Source organism: Meleagris gallopavo, chromosome 13 (genome assembly GCF_905368555.1).
Source record: "Meleagris gallopavo chromosome 13, MGAL_WU_HG_1.1, whole genome shotgun sequence".
NCBI lineage: Eukaryota > Metazoa > Chordata > Aves > Galliformes > Phasianidae > Meleagris > Meleagris gallopavo.
The window spans coordinates 18,512,949-18,536,639 of NC_139416.1; the positions used below are offsets into that span (position 1 = coordinate 18,512,949).

The 23,691-nt window shown below is 45.1% G+C and overlaps 1 long non-coding RNA gene across 1 annotated transcript in view; it reads left to right on the forward strand.

The window, feature by feature from the left end:
• Nucleotides 1-11,102: 11,102 nt before the first annotated feature.
• LOC116217144 (uncharacterized) overlaps nucleotides 11,103-23,691 on the forward strand; it is a 334,578-nt gene continuing 321,989 nt past the window's right edge. The window contains exons 1-3 of the long non-coding RNA XR_014886142.1: nucleotides 11,103-13,406; nucleotides 14,168-14,309; nucleotides 16,683-16,805. This is a non-coding gene — a long non-coding RNA (uncharacterized LOC116217144). The remainder of the gene's footprint in view (nucleotides 13,407-14,167; nucleotides 14,310-16,682; nucleotides 16,806-23,691) is intronic.

The window sequence follows — 23,691 nt, forward strand, 5'->3', positions numbered from 1 at the left end:
GTACAGAAAATAAATGATAATGGAATGAGCTGTCAGAAAAAATATATTTTAAAAAAATCCTTTACAGTTCTGCCTTTTTGCGTATCCCTATCCGCTCTTCCCTTAAATCTGCAGTGCTTTATGTGGCTGTGGCACCCTGTGTCAAACAAGGTGTTATGCAAGGCTGGAATGATGAACCCAGCTTTAATTTTGCTGCCGTTTGAGAATGCCACAACATTAATGTGGTCTGTTTTGTTATTTGGTATTTACCATGTCAATGTGTGTGTACTGTATTAGCTTAATGAAAGAGCGGTGATGGGATAAACTGCGAGGAGCTGAGGGAAGTGACAAAGGAAATAAAGGCTTCTTCGTTGTAATAAACTGCGCACCACCGCGTGCCGTTAGGAAGCTGCTCCTCTCGCAGGAGTGGTGCAAGGCAGCATGAGAACAATGAGCTCCCATCACAAAGACACAGCGCCGTCAGCGGCTGGGCTGTCAGCCTACATCACAGGCGTTCCTTTTGGAAATGACTTTGAAGGTTATCTTGGAAGAGCTTTCCAAATTGACTTCACTTTTCAAGCGCAGAAGAATTGATGGATGGATGGAGAGGCAGTCAATGACATTAAATGTGAGCAGCCAACTGCATGAGCAGGGGTTTTTATGCAGGGCATCGCGCGGCCATTTAATGTTTACTGTGATGTGGTTCCACGTTGTGCTCTAAGTTCTGGCATGAGAATAAGCACCACGGGGCTTTGCCTCTTCTGTGCGTGACCTCCATCGGTGGTGTCCCGTAACCACGGTTTTCCACAAGAAGCTGCAGGCTGGCAGCTCCCCCAGGCCCAGGGCAGAGGCTGCGTGTCCCCACTTGGATCAGCAAGGTTCTCCTTCATTTGTTAAGATTTCAAAAAGAGGAAAGATTTCCAGTGATTTCCCTGCTCCATCGGAAGTGCAGGCAAGTCTGAGCTTTGCTCTGCTGAGGTGCGGAGAGCATCCAAGAACACAGCACAGTGCTGGTGTGGTGGTAGCACAGCCTGGCCCCATGGTGGAGAGCCAGTGACACCTGAACTTCCAGACCTACAGCTGGTGATGGCAATATGAAGAGTTTTTTCAAGTGTAAAAATAATTTAATTTTCAGAGCAAATCTGCCTGCAATTTAAGTCTATTCTAAAATAACATGAATAACATAAAATAACAGAGACTGTTCCTTTGGAATTTCATTTATGAATGGACCAGATACATTTAAAAAAAAAAATGTGCAAGAAACCACAAACAGATTTTCAAAGCTGTTCCAGGGCAAGTAAAATTTCCGCATGATTTACGGGATTCCAAGGGGGAATACTTCACAGCGTGGGTCTCTGTTTCTTCTGGGATGTAAGGAGGCATTTGTTATGTGTGTTTCCGTACCTTAAGAAGCAGGTATTACTCCATCCACGAGTACCAAATGGTTTTGTTCCCGAGTGGAGTTTTATTGCACTGCTGATGTCACAGGTCAGGAGGCCGGGGGACACCTGTTTGTTTGGCTCTCGGTGAGGACTCTGTCTGCTGACATCTCAGGAGATTTATTCGTGCACTGGAAATTGCAGATGACAGTTTCTCTGACTTTCTTTTTAGATTCATGGTTTGCAAGGGTTTTTTCTTAATGAACTGTTAATTCATAACAGTATCCGCTAGTGATGTAAAATAGAAGTCTGCTGCCTTCCAAGCTGGTTTGCACTGTGCTGGAGTTTGCAATTTTTAGGAGAAAAGGATTTATTTCCTCATGAGATTTTGTTTTTAGATCTCAGACTTTCTTGAGAAGCTGTTAAAACTCGCTTCTGGTTAATATTTACACAAATATGTACAACATCTGAATAGCTGTGTATGCACTTCTGTATTTTTATAAAATGTATTATCTTATATAAAGCCCCACAACTGCACCCTTCAGAAGCCGTGCTGACACTGTACCGGGCAGGTGCAGCACAAGCTCCCCCTGCTCTGAGCTCAGCTTTCTCTAAAAACGCCCAGACACTGATGCACAGGCTCACAGAGCCGGGAAGCATGCTTAGGGACTGTCCTTTGGTGTGAAGCATGCAGCTATCTAGAATTATAATGTCACAGAATAATATTGGTGTTGCTGTGTGCCTGCGTTGAGCTTGACACTGATGCTGGAAATGGGAATACCTTTCTGCTACAGCACTGGGATTGCTTTTCTGCCTGGTTACCCACTGGGATGGGAACCAGAGGTTGGGAGCTGGGTGCTGTGTGCTCGTGGCCATGAGGAGGAGCAGCGAGCTGCCTGGGAGGAGAGGAGAGGCTGTGGCTCATATGGGGACGTGTGATGATGTGCTGCGGGTGATGGATGAAGAAAATTACCTTGGCTGTAACGCTTCAGATAGGCTGCGAACAGAGCAAGGGTGCATTTGTCAAGGGTGGAGAAGAAGATGCTGCGGTAGCTGAGAAACATCTCTCCTCTAAAGCCTGGGAGTTTAGGCAGCAGTCCCCTGGCAGTTCGCTTTGGCCATGTGGGATGCCCCTTACTCAAACTGCTCAGCTTTTCTCCCATTGAAAATGTGATTTCTATTTGTAAAAGAACATTGAATTCCATTACGAACCTTTCATTTACCTCTATGACATCCTCATGCCGTGTTCAGGCCACAATGCTGTGGCCTTCTGCAGGTTCACGTGGTGGATTTTGGGTCTGTGCATCTTGGTTCCACAGGAGCAAAGCGGACAGGTGCTGTTCGCTGCTGCAGATATTCAAAGGTTTGGTGCTGAGTTGGGCAAAACACTCTGCAGCCAGGTATTGTCATGGCTGATGTTTCAGCTTTTTCTCCGCGCAAACATTTTAATCCTTTCCACTTCTGAGCAGTAGTGAGCACAGCACTAACTTCATGAAGTGGGTTCACCAGAAAGCGGAGGAAAGCTGGAGATGAAAGGGCCGTGAGGCTGGAACAGCCTGCAGAGATATTGCATGTTTATAGCGGGCTCTGCAGGAATCATGGGTGTTTATAAATGAGTTCAGGGGGATAATGTGTATTGAAATATGAGTCTGGAGGGACGGTATGTATTCAAAAACTATCTACTGTATATAGCATAATAATCCCGGTATTTCATAAACTCGTAGGAAAGTATTAAATAAAAATAAATTACAAATGTCTGTGGCTTGATTGCAAATCATTTCAGAGGAAAGGGGGGAAAAAAGTCCTTCTCAAAATGTGGAAACCATCTTGTGCTAAACGGCACCAGAAAAAAATTATAATTGTAAAAAGTAAATGTCAGTTATAGTTATTACAGTGGCCATATTGTTTCCAATAACAATTTGGCATTTTATTTCATCTGTAACAATCTACAATTTAAATTTAAAATAAAGATTTTTTTTCTTATTTCTCTCTGAAGTCGTGTGCCAAGCACAGCAGAGCAGAATGTAACATCTGCTGATGATTAAAACAAGCTTTCCTATGGGCCCTGAATACAAAGTAAACATGGATTTTATCCATAGTCAACAGCATTTACAAATGTAAAGGGAGGAAGCTACTGAGTTTTTGAAGAATGGGCTGCGAGGGAGGAAATATAAGTATGGGACGGCAGATGGCGATAATTAGTTCCATATCGTGAAGGCTTCTATTAAAAAATAAAGAGGACAGAGCCCTGTGCTGTGTTACTGGAGCACCCCTTGTGTGCTGCACAGCCCTGCGGGGCTCTGAGCAGAGGCTGCTGTGCTGCTCCCAAGCACTGCTGGCACCAGGCAGCCTGGGTACGTTGCTGTGTGGGCACACAGGCCGGTAGCCTTGTGTTTTGTCCTGCCCCGACTCAGGTTTAGGGGCAGGGCGCTGGAGGTTAAAGGCAGCTGTGCCTTGGTGTCCCTTGCCTTGTGCTGGGGCCCTGTTTAATTGCGGGTTGCCCAGTTCTCACCCTGGTGCTCAGTTGTCATCACTAAATTGTGGCTTACATTTTCTCTCAAATGCTTTTGCCTGCTCCTAGTCTGTGTGTTTCTTGTACGGTCCATGTGTTTACTACATTACTCAGAGTAACCATAACTAAGAACTAATTATTGCTGCTGGAATAATTTAATTTCTTAGGGCTCTGCTCAGTCCGTTTCTCTTGTTATAAGTCTTTTTGTTTTTCCAGTAGTGCTTAAAGCACACCAAGTGAAGGATCATAAGGAAATGCAGATTGGCTGCAGTTTTTCCACTTCCCAGGAACAGGACAAACCTGCTTCCAGCGTGTCAGCCAGTCCCAAGCTTTCTTAAGTGTTTGACTTGTTCAAATTGGGGCTGTTTTCACAAGAGGCCACGTTTTCTATCTTTATTTTTTTTCTTTTTTTTTTTTTTTCTATCTTTATTTTCTCTTTTTTTCTATCTTTATTTTTTTCTTTTTTTTTCTATCTTTATTTTTTCTTTTTTTTTCTATCTTTATTTTTTCTTTTTTTTTCTATCTTTATTTTTTCTTTTTTTTTTCTATCTTTATTTTTTTCTTTTTTTTCTCCTGTATTTTGTAGTGTTCCAGTTAACACATTACTGTGGACTTTTCCTGTTTCTAGTTGTATTTTCTCCTTTCCTCGCTTCCACCTTCCTTCAATTTTCTTTCCAACTGGAAGTGGTTACGGCTGAGCTCCACGCCAGCACCTGAGGAGCTGCTCTGTGCGCTGCACAAACACCCAGTTCGTTCATATTCCTCTCTCTCGTTTCCCTCTTCTGTCCTTTTATAATTACCGGAGGTGATAACGGCTCTTAAGAGTCCCGTCTGTCACCCTGGAACCAAATGCCTTTCATTGAAAATTAAGGAGAGGCTTCAAAAGTTCTAGCTCTTTCAGCAATGAATTATAGCAGTCCTCCAGCAGAAATAGTATGTTGATGATGGATCCCATTACACTGAATAACACAGGCTGTAAGTATTCTTTCGTGGTTAAGAGGGAACACAGCCACTAGAGATGTGTGGGTGGGGCTGTCTGCCCCCTCCCCCAGTGCACATCTGGGCAGCTGTGCCCCACATCTGGGCAGCAGTGTGCATGGGAGGAGGCCCTGAGCTGCGGTGGCCGTGACCGAGCTGGAAGGAGACAGTTTGTCACAGCGATAGGAAAAACATCCGTCACGTTGACATGTCAAATGCAAAAAAAGTCATTGTGGAGTTCAGGGTGGGTTTTAAATTGCTGGAAGAATACATGTGAATAACTTTAGTTAAAATAAAACTAGATTTAAACCAAATACGCATCCAGATCTGCTGAAACGTGTGTTAGGCAGTTTTCCAAAACTCACAACTGTAGCAAAGTCTACAGGTAACAGATATTGTGCTTAAATGTCCAACCTCAAAGAGAAATGACTGCAGAAGCTGCTGTGCTTTCATTTTTAATTAAAAATTTGAAAGTCTTACCTGAGCGGACCCAAGAAGTTGAAAAGCAGTAGGCAAATAAAATGTTATGTCTTTTAATGTCTTTGAAGTTGACTCTCGCAGCTGCCGGATCCTGTTTCCTTGTGCTTTTGGACACGTCTGCGGGTGGGAGTGCTGCAGCAGGCTGTGGTGCCTGTGGGGAGCGGCTGCACCCCAGTGTCACCGCTTGCTGTGCCGTGGGGGTACTGCGGCCCTCCCAGGAGGTGGCTGCACCCCTTGGTTGGCTGCTGGGGGTCCAAGTGCCGGGCCAGGCCTCCCTGTGACGGTTACAGAGTGTGACCAGAAGGTCCCCAGACTAGCTCTGGCTTTCCTTTTCAGTAACCAGCTTCATCATTTTCTACTTCTAATTACAACTTTGAGTCAGTCGCATGTGTTGTAAATCTGCTTGTGGAGAATTTATTTAACTGATAAAAATTAGCTTGAAGTTATGTGTACCTGAGCAGCTGGGAACTGAACTCTGTATTCATCGGCTCCGGTCCCCCTGCCCAGCACAGGGTTCTGCTCCTCAGAAGCTCCTGCTAAAGCTTGCCAAAGGCTGGCCTCCATCCCCTCTAATAAAAGCTATTATTATTTGCTTCTGCAGAGTTTGGAGCCAGGCCGCAGTACAGGATTGAAGCACCTTGTAACATTTAGAGATGATCTCCTGCTTTTGGGAGATGGAGGCCAAACTCTTCTGTTTTGTTTTCTGGTTTTGTCTGTGGAATGGGGTGCTGCAGCCCATGATGGTTGTGGGACGTTCCTGGTGCCCACCTGGCTGGGTGGGACGGGCTGATAGGGTACAGCAGGCACAGGCACTGACTGCGTGTTATAATGGGTTTTGTGTGTGTTTCTGTTGATGGTGTGACCCAGTTCTCCAAGATGTACTTACGGAAGGCAGGGCTTGTTGCCTTCTCACCTCTGTCCAGCAGCGAGGCTCTGCTTGGGACCAGCTGCTCTGGGGGCTCGGTGCCCCCACCCACTGCACTGGGACAACCTGCTGCACAGCGGGCAGGGACAGCCCTGTGCAGCCGCCTGCACCCGAGGGCTCTGGCTCAGATTCCAACAGTGCTGCAAAACCTAAAAATCAATGTTTGTTCAACAAGACTCTGTACAAAACATTTGTGACTTGAGTTAATTTTATTCCCATCTTCTAATATTTTATTGATCAAAATCTATATTAACTTTCATTACTTTCTGGTGAGGATTGATGTCAGGTTAAGTAATCTGTCGTTACAAGTCGTCTCGCCTGCTCTCCATGAGCATGGGTATAATCTCACGTTCTTCCACTGTTCTGCAATGACCCTTGTATGTTAGCTTTTTCAGTTCATGTTGGTGGATCAGAGATCTCTCCTGGCCACTCTTTTACCAAGTGGTAGCACAAGGCGTATCCAGGGCCTGTCAGGTTTTAGCTTGATGCTTCCCTTGGCTAGAAGTACACCAGGCTGGTTTGCTCCTTTCATCCCACGTGGGTGTGCTGTCTGGGTGTTTCCTAACAGTGTTCATGGAGTGCTTCTGTTCTGTTTGTACCCTTATTTGTAACACAGCCATCTCACTCTAATAGTAATCTGTTCTGTCCTTGGAATTCCTTTTGGTGCTGATGTGCCCAACTCTTCTGTCCTCTGTCCTATGTTTGGCCACCTGGACATCAGCCTCCTCCTCCACTTCTGTGAGGGATTCCACTCCAGCCTCTCTCAGACCAGCTGGGCAACATCTCACTAGCAGCACTCATTAGCATCACACTGAAAGTGTGAGATTTGCTCTTCGGAAATAGAGATTGAATTATCAGTGACTTCTGAGTTGATTCAGCATCTCAAGAACAAATAATTATATGACTTCTTGCAAAAAAAATTGCTTGCAGCAACTTCAAAACGCTCAGATGTCGACAGTGTTTGAGGTTTTGTTGTTTATATATCTCGGATGGCCTGCATGCTACATTAAAACAGGTATGCAGGCAGGACTTCTCGCATTTTTGGTTTGATTTTTTTTTAAACAGATTGTCAAGATGATAATCTCCTTTTGTTTTATTTGTTCTCGTACTACAATAAGATGCCTACCTTTAGGTTGCCCTGAAGTTTTCTCTTTGAATGTTTAAAAGAGAAATGCTCAGGAGATATATGAATAAGATAATAAAGAAATACTGCAGCCTGGTACTGGAGGGTTAAATGCATTCACTTCCTTCTGAGCCACACAAAGCCTGCAGGAAAGGCTGGCTGCTGTGTGTTCATCTCCTCAAAACTGGCTGCCTTTGGCCATGAGTGGAGGGCTGTTACACGGTCAGCTTCCCACCAGCAGTGTTGAAGTTTCTTGAGTGCTCTTTAGTAGGAAAAAAAAATGATGGCGTTACAAAAGTGATGTGCAGAGGCTCAAGGGTTGCCCTGTAGATGTGGGTCTTGTGGTAAGGAGCTTGGACCTAATCCAAGTCCTATCCCAGTATCTGTGGTAGTACTGAAACAGAAATTGTTAAATGCTTGCAACAGCTCTGGCAGGGGAGGAAAAGTAATATTTCCTGCATGAACCTTCCCAGTCTTCAGACACTTCCCCAGTTACCCAACCTAGAAGGAAGGAAGGGTTCCTGTCTGAGTGCTCCTGATGAACGTTAGTTCTGGGAGTATAGGTAGAAGTTCTGTCCACCTCGTGGAAGACTGAGAACAGTAAAGGCAAAATTTTTATTTTTGTATTGAGATTTGGTGTACAGCCATGTGACTGATCCTAAATTAATTCTATGCATTTTCTTTAATATATTTTAATAGCTTGAGTGATGAAGTAAACATCGTTGGACTAATCTTGCAGAATGAGGAGTAGCGAGGAGGAGGTTTATACAGGTATGATGTCAAATTGTTCATAAAAGCAGGAAGGAGAAAAATGAAATTCAGCCTTGAAAAATACAGATGGTATTGCTGCCTGTGTATGAAAGTAATAATCCATCACAGGTATATTCCATAGGAAGGGGCCTGAGCTGCAGCAGTGCTGGCAGACATTGCAGGGTAACAACAGACAGCAAGTTTGCTACAAGTTTAAGGTGTCCTACAAGAAAAATGAGCAGTGCAGCTACAGTCACACTAAGGAGCAGAAAAACAATGATGTCCCTGTCCTGGGCCGCGGCTGGGGGAGTGCTGTGCTCCTACACCAACTCAGTGCTTTTCTCTGAGCAGCAGTGAGGAGTGGGGACCTGAGAAGGTGACTTATGAAGAGAGGGTATGAAAGTTAAATTCCTGCAGCTTGGCCACGCAGGGGCTGAGTGGACACATCAGTGCCAGGAGTGCCAGAGGCTGTGCGCAGCAATGGAATGGTGTCATCTTGCAGGATGCTCATCTCATAATCTGGACGTGAGGGCTGAATTTAACAAAAGAAATTTTTATATAATAATGGGGAAGTAAGCAACCAGTTGTGAATTCCATGCGACTATGCAAGTATCCCTCAGAGATATGGGAGAAAACTCAATTGCTTGGGAGTTTTAAAACCAGATGAGGTGACAGTAGAATATATGGTCTGGTAACATGCTGTATTTTGCTAAGATGTTCCCACCCTTTGATATCCTCACCGTGAAAATCCTTAATAGAAGGTACAAAGTAGAAAGTGCAGATATTGAGTATGACTTGTACTGAAAGAAATTGCAAGCTATGAACTAAAAAGCCATGCAAACTGGAAGTGCTCAGCGAGGGCTGACAATTACGTGCTCCATTCTGTTTTCGCAGTTCGTATTGTTTCAAGCAGCATGATATGGGAGAAAGTGTCTCCTTTCCTGTTGTCCTTCTGCTAATGGCATGATGAATTTTGATTACATTGCAATTGCATCCCCACAATGGGGACAGTCACGGGAACTATTTGGGACATCAGTTTTCCTTCTGCCAACTTTCAGGAGCATTTTATAGGATTAATATTCAATAAAAACCCCTTAACATTAAAAAAAAATGCTTAGTCCCACAATTGTTATTAAATTCTTTTCCTGTGCCATAATGCGGATGCTTTGATCTAAAGTCCTGCAGTTTCTGGAAGGAGCTTGCGTGATTACGATAATGTGCAGTGCTCTTTCTGCTATTCCTATAGGGAAAATAAACCCCACATTAGTTCCATATTAGTACCTGACTCGGAGAAGTTAAAAAGTGCCAGAAAAAGGTTAACCAGAGTCAAGTACACATAAGAGAGCTGTGATTATTAGTGTTAAGGGAGCCATTTGAAAAAAACATTTCTGCTTTTACAGAAGAATTTATTGGTGTCTTTGCTTCTGGCTGCTTTATGCATTTTAATAAAGCAGTAGCAGCAATAATAGGGTGTGGGAGTTGGTTGTGCCTGTGTCAAAGGAGACACAAGCTGGGATGGGTGTGCGGGACTGGGCTCGCCCCAGCCTGCCCTGACATTTGCATCCCTACGCATAAACTTCTTCAAGCCCTCTGACTTCCCTGCCAATGAACAGGGTTCATTTGGAGACCCTTTTAAATGAAGGCAGTAATTGCTTTTGTGTGTTAAAAGGTACATGCAGTGTACCAGCAGTTCTGGTAATTTTCCTGCCAAATGTCTGGGATTATTCTGAAAACAGCCCTGGTCCCAGCAGGCACCAGTGTGGATCGCACCTGGATGTTTGCTGCAAGCAGCGGTGTCCAGAGATGCGTTTTTGGGTAGAGCCCACCTTGAAGTGCTCCTTGAGCAGGGTCCCACCCGGATGCTGGCACAGGGCTCACGTCCCTGGGCACCACTGCTGGCCTCTGCCGGAGGGGTCCTGGGACAGATGGGCCTGGCATTTAACCCAATGGCACATTACTCCCATACAAAATCTTGTCACAAACCTCAATATTTTGAAGAAGCAGTGGCGGTTCAGTGATTTAAATTTCATACAGGACCGCATGTAGCAGTTAACGCAGAGAAATTGTGTTTAGGTTTTACAATGTTTTGCTTAAAAAGCCACATATGAAATGCAGGCAGCCAGAACGAATGTAAATAGTGTATGGACATGTTGGGCACATGTGGAAGCCACATGAATGTGCAGATTTTTGTATTTAAAATGTTAACTCTGTTGGTCTGCTCGTACTGCTTTGTGATGGGTTTGAGCTGCCTTGCCTATAAGAAGCACATTCTGGCTGCAGGTTTGCAGCCCTGCTGCCCGCTCTAAGCGTTACCCATGGATGTGCAGCCCGTTCAGGCTGCACAGGATGGTTCTTTGTCAGTCTGACCCCAGTCCACCATCTGCTTCATCTACTGAACATCCCAGTGTGTGGCTATGTGCATCTCTGCATGCTTGTGTGTTGCAGCAGCTGAGCTGCAGTGCTTTGTTATAATGGTTCCCTGATAGAGTTCAGCTATGGAAGTTCTACAGTTTTTAAATTTCAGCCCATCACAAAGACCTGACTCTTATGCCTGAAAACACACTGTCTGTCCTTCACAGCTACAGCTTAATAGAAACTGGGGTACATTTGGAGAGTCAGATTTTGCCCTCTGAAGTATATTCCCTCTCCAAGCATTAGCCTTTCTAGGACATTTCCTTTTATTCTCACACTCTGGCTCTTATTTCAGGCCCCCTTTTTCTGATGCCTATAATGATGCTGGTTTGGTAGCAATAATTTTTCATGGGTAAGCAATAGTCCCATTCAGCTGTTTGGGAGGGCAGGAAAGCATTTTGCTTCATGGCCTTACACATCTGGCAGGATTTGCATTGCCCATCGTGTCAGTGTGCCGGGAGCCTTCTGAGAGAAATAGTCCTCAAAGCAGTGCTGGATAATGGTAAATTCTTCATGAAATGTGGATTTACATTGAAGTTTCTTTCCTCCGATTGTTTGCAGGATGTTTTACTCATCCTCACTTCTGCCATCCCAGGTCTGAGCCCCTAATGCCCTCTTGATGCTTCCCTTCGAGCTGAAGCTGCTCAATTGTGCCTTCCTCTCGTAGGATCACAGAAACATTAAGGTTGGAAAAGAAAGACTGGAAAAGACCTGTACGATTATCAGATCCAACTCACCCCACCGTGCCCATAGCCACGTCCCTCAGAGAACATCTCCACGGATCTGGGACACCCCCAGGGAGGTGACCGCATCGCTCCCTGCGCAACCTGTGCTGCTGCCTGACTGTTTTTTCAGAGAAGTTTTCCCTAATATCCACCCTTCTCTTCTCTTCTTCCTGTGTCCCCTAGCATCGCCTGGGGCCGTACAGGGTTTCTGACCTCTGCCTGCCACTGGACAAATAATCCCATCCACAGCAAATTTACCCTCAAACCAGATTGGAAATAAAATGCCAGGAGTTAATGGTGGGTTGGAAGCAGAGCGTTTTCATGTGTTTTGCTTCTGCAATTTCCCCCTTTGTTTTAAAGGGAATGACTTTACCAAAAATAGTCAAAGGAAGAAAATAAAGTTTAAGACTTCTGGGAATGAGCCAAGTTTTCAACGCTGAAAATCAATTATTGCCTAATATTTTAAAGTCAAGATCCCCGTGGTCTGGCAGCAGGCCAGCTCATGGCCGGTCACCTGCTTTGTTCTTTGCCTTTAAAAACTCCTTTATTTGCCGCAGAGCTCCAGGTTCCAGGAGAGCACTGGTTGCTGTGGTCGGTGCTGCTGCGAGGAAGGTGACTCCTACCAGCAGTGTGTGTGCATTGCGGGGTTACCGATAACAAATAAAATCATTGCACGAGATAAAATGATTGCTTTGGGAAGGAATTGCAAGGTGGCATAATTAGACATCGGGCATTTTTAAGGTTACTTTACGACTTTGGAGCTGCAAAAGATGGAAGTAATTTATTTCATCTCAGTAATGCTCCTCTCTGGTCTAGCAATTTATCAGAAGTGTTAATCCAACAGGCAGGGAGCGTGCACGGTGGGAGGGGGCACAGGGAACACAGGCAGCAGAGAGAGAAGACATTGAGAATGAGCTTGGAAATATTGTACATCTCATTAAAAATGTAATCATGCATAAAATGAGATCAATGAAAATTTATCTAAAAGTGCAAGGAAAAGGCGTTTTCTGGTGTGATACCGGGTATAATAGACTGGATTTTAATTTAGTCAGTTGGCAACAAAAATCCCTCCAGGCTAAATAAAACAGTTTCCCTCCCAGTTATTGTATGGACAGCTAATTTTCTGCACCTTTCCTTCTAATATTCACCCTTATCTCTTGCTGGATAGAGGTTTCAATATACTACGGAGTTTGTTTTCTTTACATTTCCTATTACTGCAATTTAATTTGCATGATAAATGATGAGAGGTAGAAAGATGATAAAAAGAAGCAGAACATTTCTTTATTAATTTTGTTTAAATTAGTGTAACTTTTCACTGACTGTGCTTTTTACAGAGAAAGCCTCTGTAGGAGTTATTTTAAGACCCTATTGTGGCTGGGAAGGATGCCACACTCCACATGCACCTCCTGCTTCATGTGTCACCGTGCACATTCTTGTTTTGGTGTTCTGCTTCCTGCTTCACACCGTGCCTAATGGTGCCTCTGGGCCATTTTGTGCAGCACTGGTGACTTCTGTGCAGCATCTGTGGTATGGGGACGGTGCTGGATGGTTTTATACATAGATGGGGATGCGGATGGGGGTTGGAGTGGGTTGAGGATGGGAACAGAGCTGGAAACAGCGTGGCTGTTCATGGGTCCAGCTGCTGCGGATTTTCATCTTTTAGGGAGTTGCTGCTCAGTGACAGGACAGAGGCTTCTGGGCTCACTGCTAGGAACAACGACGTGATGTTCAAATGTGTGCGGGTACAACTCTGCCTTGCTCTGAGTGCCCTGGAGCGCAGTGCTTCTGAGCAATGTTTGAGATCCAGTGGTGACCCAAATGCGCTGAGCCAAGGTGCAGGTGCTGCTTCTTGGCTCTTTTATCTGTGCAAACTCACCGCCTTGGTCATGGCAGTGACTCATGTCCCACCCTGTGCTTTGCTGGCAGCTCAGCGTTTATTTCAACAGCGCAGAGTTGGGATGGCTTTGCTCATGGCTGTTAGATTACAATTTCTGCTTACCCCAGTGGTTCCTCTCTTTCTTGCTGCCACCAGAGCATGTGGCTGGGATGCCGCCAACCAACATGGAGCCTGCTGCAGTGCCATGACTGCCTCATCCCCCGGCCCCAAACCCTGCACCTCCTTCCATCCCAGGAACAAGCATCTGTACGTTAACCTCCGTATTTGTGCACTTAAAAGGAGAGATGTATACAGTATTGAGATTTCTTAACATATTCCACTGTGGCATTTTGGTGACTTTTTTTTCTGTAAGCATTAATTCTCTTGGTGTTTTCTACAGACATTTGTAAAGAGAAGAAAAAGCACCGGCGATGAAGATTTGCCATAAATGCCCTTCTTTCCCCAGTTTTTGGTCTCCCAAATGACATTTCATTGCAGTGGAGCTGAGTTATAAACTTTTGAAAATTGCTTTTTTCCTTCTCTGTGCTGTAAGAAAAATACAGAGAGCACAACAAAATAATAAATAAAAATTGAAATTCAAGCCTGTGCTGCTGCCTCAGCAGCCTGCTACACTGTGGGCTGTGTTTGAAAACAAGCCATGGTACATTTATTTATTTATTTATGCAGTTCCTCTGCTCCCCTGTTCTGTGACTGCACCTAAAGTTTCATCTCAGGAGAAACTTGTCCCAGAATGCTCTGACAGCATCCTCCTGGCAGGGCCAGCCACCAGAACCCAGCCCATGGGGGTAGCTGAGCTGAGATCAGTGCTACTAACGGCACTATTAACATGGATTAGTGTGGGAAATAGAGGCTTGATTTCATATGTGTTCCTTATCTCTAGAGATGGCAAAATGTTTTGCAGAATGAAAGTATTGCTCTATATGCATATATTTGGTTGGACATCTACGCTGACTAATTTATTTGCATATAGGAAGAACTTGTCTGTTTTTCCATGTTTTGTCCCAAAGAGTAATCAGATCAACGTGCAGAAAATGGAATCAAGATTCGTGCATTATGTCCAGGGATGAATTCTGCGTTAGCTTTCCCCTGCAGCTGCCTGCCAGAAGCGCAGCTCGCCCAGCCCAGGCCATGCTGCACACAGCCAGCCAGGTGAGACGTGCCTGCGGTGGAGCAGCCGCTCCCAGCTGGGCCCATGATGATGGGTCGCCCGCCTGCTAACGTTGCACAGCAGTGGCTGTTACCTGGAGCAGGGACCAGAGCATCTAGGCAGATCTTACGATGGGGTCTTTTTCTCCTGTGCACTTTTCTTCTTTTTCTTCTTTTTCTTCTTTTTCTTCTTTTTCTTCTTCTATGTACTATGGAATGCATTGCTGCCATTCCTAGAGCCCGCCTCAGTTGCTACTGCTATCTCTTCCAAAGGCATCATTGTTCATAAAGCTTCTGATATTAAAACTCCTCATTGTATAATCAAAGTGAGTATTGTGACCATTATGCAGTACGTTGCTCTGTGTTCTCCACACGATGATTCTATGATGTGATCCATCTGGTTGGTTGGTTGTGCTGTGATGTCTTCCTCTCCATCTCACACGGAACAAAACAAGCTCCAATTTGCCCCACTCCCCCCACCCCCTCCCAGTTTTTCACTGCTAACGCTACCAAGCTGTTAACTGCCTTAATTTTATTTGTGTGCTCTGAGTTGGTGCATTTTTTGACTGGCAGTGCTTTAATCCACCAGCCTGTGGGCTGCAATGTGTCAAATAACCTTTTAAAATCCAAATAGATTATGTCCGATGTTTTCTTCCTGTCTGAAGTCTGCGTTACCTCTTTAAAAAATTCCAGCAGATTTATCAAACAAGATTTACCCTTTTGTAAGACTCTGCTGGCTACTTTTATATCAGCTCGCGTTTCTCCAGATGTTTTGTGATCTCATCACTTATTAATGTCTCCATGATTCTGTCTTCTGCTGAAGTTACACAGTTATTACTGGTTACTGTGGCTATGAATGTGTCATCTCTTTCTTCCTTATTAGAACACATCTGATGACAAGAATCTGCTCAGGAGGGTTTGAATTTTAATAGAAGGAATGTTTTTTGGTCTCGAGTTTGAGGCATTTAGAAATATCTCTATCTTCTTAATCTGTTGCTTTATTACTGTTATTTAATAACGATATCCCCAAAGATTGGGATGTTTCCAGTCGTGCAGGAGTGCACAGCCTCTGCCATGGGAGAGCTCTTCAGGGTCACCCCTTTGGTCCCTGCTCTCCTACCTGTTGCCCTTTAACAACCCCCCTGCTGGTGCTCCATTGAGCCCTGGCTGTTCCAGGTGCATTCAGCTGGTTTCACCCTCAGGTGTCTGCCCAGCAATCAGAGCCTGCAGCAGTGGGCATGGGGCTCTGCTGCCTCAGCTGCTCCATGCAGCACAGATGAGGAAGAGGTTTCTTTTTACCGCTGGAGGTGAAGAAACTGCAGAGAAGCAGTCCAGCAGTCAGTGCTAAGCAGGGTGCTGACTTTCCTTGGCCTTTTCATGCAGCCACTGCCAACGAGTCACTTGGTTTTGCTTTCCTTGTGCTCTTAAAAGTGTTGTATTTCACATAACTTCCAGAATCCCTTTTAGGGGTGCAAATGCCACTTGTGCCTTGTGTACAGGAAGGAGGCAGCGTGCAAGGACAGACAGATCCAACTGGAGGATCCTTGAGAAGATGGCAGAACGCATCTATTGGGCTGGGAGGGGGACATGACAACTTTCTCCCAAGTTGCCACTGCTCTGGGACTGGAGTGGCTGGGGATGGAGGCATGCCCATGCAGCAAAATTTATGGGAGAGTCGTAAGCTCCATGAAACACGTGGAATTTGGATCGGATACAAGTCAGGCTCTCCATTACATGTCTGTAGCTCTCTGCATATTTGCGATTATCCTTATGAATAATGTAAGTTACTGCTTTCAGATGGGAGAGACTTTGAGAAGGAGTTAGGGAACATGTCTGAGTGCTGATAATGAACTCAATGTAAGAGAAGATAAAGCCATTTGTCAATGGATGGAGAAGTGCAGTCTTACGTAGAGCCAATAAAGTTTCTGGGTAAAGGAACAAAAAGCTTTTTTTTTTTTTTTTTTTTTGACCCTTGCGGTCACTGCTTCTAGAACACCTTTTTTTTCTTCTTTTTTTTTTTTCCCCTCCTTTCATTAGTTCTGACTGAACAGTTGATGAGGAAGTGATTAATGTCACTATTTGGCTTTAAAATTGTAGCTATTGTTTTTAAACACTCATATCTGTAGAAGTGAAATTTTGTCATGGCAGTGAGTTTTGATTCACCTGGGAACTGCTTTTGGATTTATTTTAAAAAGTACTGTCTAAAAATGTAATTTTTGATGCCTAGATGCAAGAAGAATTCTTCCTCCTCCCTTCCAGGAAAACAAATTCTTTACATAAACTCCTTGAATTTTTCTAGCTGGGAAACCCAGCAGGAGGTGAAGGTGCTGGGAGCCACTTAAATCCTTCTAACGACAAGATGTCTACATTTCACAGGGCTGGATGGAGGCATAGCATGGAGGCATTTTGATAAACTCGTCCAGATCACCTGAGCATGCTGCTTAGAACTCATCCATCAGCTCTCCCAGCTGGGTGTGATGCGGGCTGCTCGGCAGAGAGGTAAGGGATGCCTTCAGAGCAGTTACTCCCCCATCTTGGGATGAAAGACAATTAGTATATAAGGAGAGTAGTAGGGGAAGATTCAACTCTTTTTCTTATTATGTTGGAATATTTTTAAGGGTTGCTGTGAGGAATTGATGTTAGCATTATGCTGTAATGGTGTATGGGATATATAGCTGTGGCTGGTTCACCTACTGATGCTTAAAACCTGGATACTTGGCTAGTGGTTGTTTGGCTCAGAAAGAACTACAAATGTTGGGAAAGCTGTCTCAGCAGCCTGGGAAGGCATTTCCATTGATTTTGCTCATGCTTGCAGTGCGTGCTGTCGGAGCTTCAGCATCTTTGTTTGCATTTAGTGGTGTTATTCTCCTGTTAGTTGTTGGGAAGACTGCTGATCTAGTTGCTGAAATGTTGCAGAAACTTTAATTCTGTGGATAGTCAGAAGAAATGGGCTCAGGTTAACTTGTGAGATGCCAAGTTCGTCTGTTGAGAGCTCTGCTGTTTATCTGGTTGAAGATATGGTATTGCATGGGAACATTCCTCACCAGCTCTCTCTTTGTCAAGGTGAGAAAGTATTCCTCTTTCCTGTAGGCTTGAAGCCTCCATGCTGGTGGTTCAGGCCATGGTCTCTCCCTTGATGAGTGCATGGCCATGTGGGACATGCCAGTTCTGCACGTCTCTGCTATGAAATCTGTCTGTTCCTCCTGCTGCAGCAACTGTGTGGCAAGGGGAGGGCAGGGAGGGGAAGGTTCACTTCTAGTTCTGATTCATCACTTTTATTGAGCTTAAATTCTTTTGTTTTAATGCACACTTGATTGAGCCAGCATTTATTGAAACGTTTATAGTTTGTAGGAAAAAGAGACAGTTGAAGAAAGAACAAATGAATCTAATGTAAATCAAATACTTAACGCTTTTATAGAAACTACAAAGCCTTAAATGTGTATTCTTAATGGTAATTTTACAAAACTCCACCAGGCATCTTCAAATGGAGGTGTGACAGTGATTGTTTCAGTCTAGAGATGGCTTTCCTTTCACATGCTAATCATCTGCTCATGGTGATATTTCTCAGTGTAGTTGCAGTCAGCAAATTGAATAATTTATGGAATGAATTTTGTTGTAAATTTATTGTGTCACAAGCAGGTTGTAATTTCACTAACAGTACACTTAAGTTATTAAGTAAAGAAAAAAAATGTGGTTGATAGGATGGTGCATTTGGAGGTTCTCTTGCTCCCTCCCCAACTAGTTCTCATCTTGTATATTTTCAAACAGAGTATTTACCTAATTTTTATTCAGAATCTGATCTGAGTGAGAGGGGACATTAACATAAATGGGTTTGCATTTGCACACTATTGTTGAATCCGGGAGTCGTAAACAAATTACAGAAGATTTTATATAGACAGAAATAGCATTAAAATGGCACAGCTCTGTCGCTGTGCTGCTTTCCTTCCGTGTTTGTTTCTGAGTAATTGTCCTCTGCTTCCAAATGATGAAGTGATGAAGGTACAGGCAAACCCGCAGAGAGCAGTGGAGCCTTCTGCTTCTTCCCGAACTTTGGTGTAAGATAATTGGAGCCATTGCCATGCAGCTGGCTCTGTGCTGAGCTGCGCAGGCAGCACCGTGCCTGTGGGCTGGCACTGCTGTGGGTCCTGCTGCTGCCAGACCACGGAACGTTGCTGGCAGAGGCTTTGCCATGTCTGTGCAGGAAAGGGGAGGGTTTGGTTCTGTCATGTTTTTCTCTCGCTCTGTTTTTTCATGCCAAAAATACCCATTTTCCCTTGGGTTGCACTGATACTTTCTGTCATCATCAACAGCAACTGCACGGTGCTCAGGTGGATGATGATATGTGGAAATGTCAAAGGGACAAGTTGGTCTCACAAGTGTTGAAATCAAATGTAAGAAAAGAACATCATACATAGACTCTTCATTGGCAGTGGGAAGATCCGTCCAAATCCCTTTCTGTTCCCGTGCCGTGGTTACTTACTGACCTTTGCTATCTCATGCTTGGCCCTGCTTGCTGTCTTGCTGAGCAGGGAGGTGCTCAGGCGTAGCTGGGGTTCTGCTCTGTCAGGCAAAGCCCTGATGGGCGTCTGCAGGAGCCACACGATTTCTGTATTTGTATTCCTTGAGCCTCTGTGGGAGTCCTAGAGGTGCTCATTGGTGCTGCTTCTGGTGAGGTTTTGGTTTCTGCAACCTCAAAATGGATCGCTTGTTTAAAGACAGATGGTACAACTGTCTGTAGCTGCCAGCTGTTAGTCTCAGGACACAGGCGTTTTGGGAAAGGGCTGTTCTTGCATTCTTTTATTCAGGCAAACAGGGAACAAACCTGTTTGCATCACTGCAGCTCTCTTAAGGTCCTGGCTGTCCTCTCCTTGCTCTCTGCAGCCCACTCTCTGCTCCCTGCCCTTTCCTGCAGGCACTGAAGTCTCCTATCCGTGCCCATCACACTTCTCATGCCCAGTTCCCGTTGCGGTGGCAGCGGAGGGCCCAGCCTGGCGGTCACTGGGGAACCTCACGCTCTGGGATCACTGCTGTGCTGTGCAAATAGCATGGAAGGCAGATGGGTTGCAACTGTTTTTATACGCGTAATTACACAACATAAGCACACTTAATTACTTAAATGAGCTAAATATTTTTGTGTCTCGGTCTAAAATTGCAATCAAAATTTCTCGGGGGAGGAGGGCAGACATAGGAAAGACTTCTTCCAAAGGATGGCTTTAAATGCTCTTTTCCCTTAGGCCCTGAGGTGATGCGGGGTTTGGCATCCAGAGGAGCAGAACTGTTACAGTTTAAAATCTAAGCATAGGTTTCCTTGTCTCAGGTTGTAATGGTGATCTTGAGACTTGCTGTGTGGCAGATGAAACTCAGGAGGTGCTGCTCTCCATCACGGATGTTGCAGGCAGCAATAGGACAGGTGCTTAGGGCTTTGTAATACTTCATGTTCTGCAAGTCAGTGCAAACCCAGTTGCAATTCTCACTGTGAGCTCTGCACAGCAAGGGAGCAGGGTGTGCCTTGGTTCTGTGCTGGGAATGCTCCACTCGGAGGTCCAGGGCTGCTGGCAGGCTGTGGCACACTGTGTCACACTGCGGCGCTGGGAACGGACCGTCCTGAAACCTCCTGTGCCATCAGGTCACCAACCTCTGGGTACTTTTTCCTGCTGCTGTGGATTTCAGCTAAAATTGAGAAAGCATTTCTACGTTTCATTCCTCAGATGAAATTCCTGTTGGAAGCACTGTGCTGTAATTATGGTTGCGTGTGTTAAATTTTTAATTTGATTTTCATTTGTCTATTCAATTGATATAATTGATGTGCATCCCATCTCCCCCGGGGTGCAGGTTAATAACCTACTAACCTCGGCACAGGGGATGATAAAAGGATCCCACACCAGGGTTTAAGGAACCGTTTATAATACATGTTTTTAACAGTATCCTTATTTTTTGTCCCTCATAGCTCGCAGCATTTTAGACTTTCAAAGCCTTGTTAGGAGTTAAAGTTGAAATAATTAATGTTTTTAATGAAAGGAACCATTCATACCAGGCCTATGAGGAAGCCAAACATTGCTGTTGTGAATATATCACAAAACAAAAGAAAAAAATAAAATGGACAGGTAGAATCAAATTCTGTTTGCTGTCGGAGCAGGTTGTTCAGATTGCTTTTTGTTTTGTGTGTGTGCAAGCTGCAGAGGGGACGTGCCAAGTAAACAATGCCTGTAAGCCATGAAGGATGATGGAAGCAGGTAGAACTGCACAGATGATATGAGGCATTCACAAATAGTGGATGGCAAAATGAAAGGCATCCGGGTTAGGTAAAATACTTTGCAGGTCTGTTTGAGATACCTGGGCACTTTCCCCATGGTGCTGCACTGAGGATTAAGCACCCACGCCAGGAGCTGCCCTCGTGGTGCTCAGGGACGATGCCATCGCGAGTCCCGCTCCTCTACGGGGCGTCATGAAGATCCAGCAGCGTGAGCAGAAGCAGCCATTGGCTTAGTGACCCCTCTCCAACAGCCCTCCTGAGCCAGAGCCCTGGGATCACAAATAATTTGCCTTCCTGCTGAGGCAGAGCAGGCTGCCTTGCGATGCCAGGGCTGCTCCTGCTTGCAACAAATGCACGGAGTCACAGTGAGTACCTGCCTGTGCCACGGGAGGAGGCGGTGCCTGGTGGCCTTGTCCCCAGGCTGCTCGGCTCCCGCACGCTGCAGGGCACGCACTTGGCCCGGAGCCGGCTGCTCTTGGTCCTGGGGGAGCACTGGTGCTGCACGATCTGTTCCTCAGACGTGCATCTTTTGCTCTCAGATAATTCGAGGTTGCCATAAACCCTAGGGTGCAAAGATTAATATGTTTTCTAAACCTATTGAATTAAATGGAAAAACACAATGTTTTTAGCCTCTGCGTTTGTGCACGCTGCAGGACAGTCCAACAGCATGCTTTGCTTTCCAGTTTTATTCATTTAGAATACTGTCAATCCACAATGCTTTTTGCCTCTAAAATGAATTCTTTTACTTATTAACATTGTTTTTTTTCTAATTCCAATCCTGTTGCCAGTTTCCCCCAGTTTGCTTGCTTTCCTCGCTATCCTCTCGTGCTAATTACCCTCAGACTTTTGTCTCTTCTACCAAACGCACAACACAGCATCACTCCTCTTGAGACGAGGGCAGCTTGGGCTCTGCGTTGCATGGAACCCCCGCTGCTGGGAGCGGGGCAGGGAGCTGTGGCAGTGGTGCTGTGTACAAGGGTGGCCGTGCTGCCCCAGGGCTGGGGGAAGTTGTGGTGAGGAGGGTTGGTATCTTCTCCCAGGTAACTGATAGGACGAGAGGTGATGCCTCAAGTTGTACCAGGTTGCATATCAGGAACAATTCCTTCTCCCAGAGAGCGGGCAGGCAGCGGCGCAGGCTGTGTGGTGGTGGTGGAGTCACCGTCCCTGGGGTGTCCCAGAACTGCAGGGTTGTGACACTGAGGGATGTGGCTGTGGGCATGGTGGGATGGTTTTGGGTGGGACTTAGAGTTTGTAGAGGTCTTCTCCAAGCTGAATGATTCTATGATTCTCAAACTATCAATATACCTTCACGAAATGATCTGATTTAAACTTACTGTTTAATTGGCATTGATGATTGGCCCTTGAAGCCAAGACCATGCCTGCGAAGAGGTAGTGGTGCCATCCCGGTGGGCGCAAAGTCTCTGGCAGCCCTGTCACACAGCATCCCTAGTAACACACAGCATCTCCGTCGTGTGGCTGTGCCTGGTGAGAAACGGGCATTTCTGACCGCTGTTCTGAACAATGTAAGGCTTTGCAGATTGAATCTGACATCTCCAAGTGCACCCAAAAGCTGACAGTCAATACAGCAGTAGGAGTTAATAATACATGTGAGTCTCCTGCCACGTCCTAAGGCTTTTTTCTTCAATATTATTCAAAATTTAGGCACCTTTCATATTAATTAAATGGTAACTTTCTCTGTATCCAGTGATCAAACTATCCAATAATGCTTGCTCAGAGCAATCAGAAATGACGAAAATAAAGTACTAATATAATTTCAATGTGAATGATTTGATCCCTGGGGTTTCTATCATATTAAACAAAGAAACAAATTAACCAGTGACCGAATTAAGTGGAGGAACTTGCATTATGGACAGGCAATAGATTTTTTTTTTTTTTTTTTTTTTCTTTCTTCTGTGTTTAAGCTGCCAGCTATTTTCTTGCTTCAGGTCCAGTTCTTTTGTTTCCCCAAAAGTTCCTAGGAAAAAATCCCACTGCCAGTGCCTTTACTTGTGCTGCCGTGTAGCTAGTTAAATATTTATTTTACAGGAAGTCTAGTGAAGAAAATCGGAAGGGGAATTGTGAGTGCTGGTTAATGCAGCTTGGTGACTTGGCTGGGGATTCCATTGCTGCAGGCTGCCCCGTGTGTCCTGGTGTGGCCACATTGCGAGGTCTCCCCAGATATGCCCTGTGCCCTCTGGGCAGCAGTTTCCAGTCTGAGATCAGGCACGTGGGCCCCATCCTTCACATGAGCCACGGCCGAGTCCCACCGCGGGTCTTTGGGGCAATGCCATGCGGCACCCCTGGGACTGGCATCCTCTGGTCGTGCTGCTCAGGAATATAGATACAGATCAGGAACGGATGCAGATCGGGAATACAGGTCTGCTGTGATAGAGCAGCAGATCACAGAACCATAGAAGGGCTTTGGCTGGAAGGGACCTTAAAGATCATCCAGTCCCACCCCCTGCCGTGGGCTGGCTGCTGCCTGTCAGATCCATGCCACAGCTGGCCCAGCCCAGCACGGGGCTCTGCCTGCCCTGTCAGATGGTCTGGTCACACGTGTCTCCTAACAAAGATATTGTTAGAACAGAGAGATTAATCAAAAGTTGGGCTAAGGCGACGTCTTCCCGCTCTGGTCGGCCTTTGGTTTCAGCAGTTCTAAAGTAATGGGCAGCATCTTGCTCTGCACTATAAACATCTGGTTGAGGAGACTGAAAGAATTAAATTCTGAGCCTGAAAAATGACACGTTGAGTAGAAGCCCTACTTTCATCTCTGCGATAATGTTTTTAGGAGAATGCGCGCAGTGTCTCAGCGTTAACATTCTTTAACTGCTCCTCAAATTACTAATGCTTCACGTTGCTTTAATCCATTCTGCTGTAATAGCTTTATTAGATTAAACTCCCTGCTGAGCAAGTGAGGAACAGTGGGATTATCGCACTTCCCTTTGAACAGCCAGTAAAGACAAAATAAATGGTTAACAAAATAGAACAAATTCAGTTTGCAGGTGATCTGTGGTTCTCAACCTCATGGATGGTGACTGCGCACGGTCTCTAAGTGTCCCTATTATTTCTTACTTGAAAAAACACCTTTTTAGCAGCCTGGAGGAATTCCTGAGGTTAAAAAAAAAAAAAAAA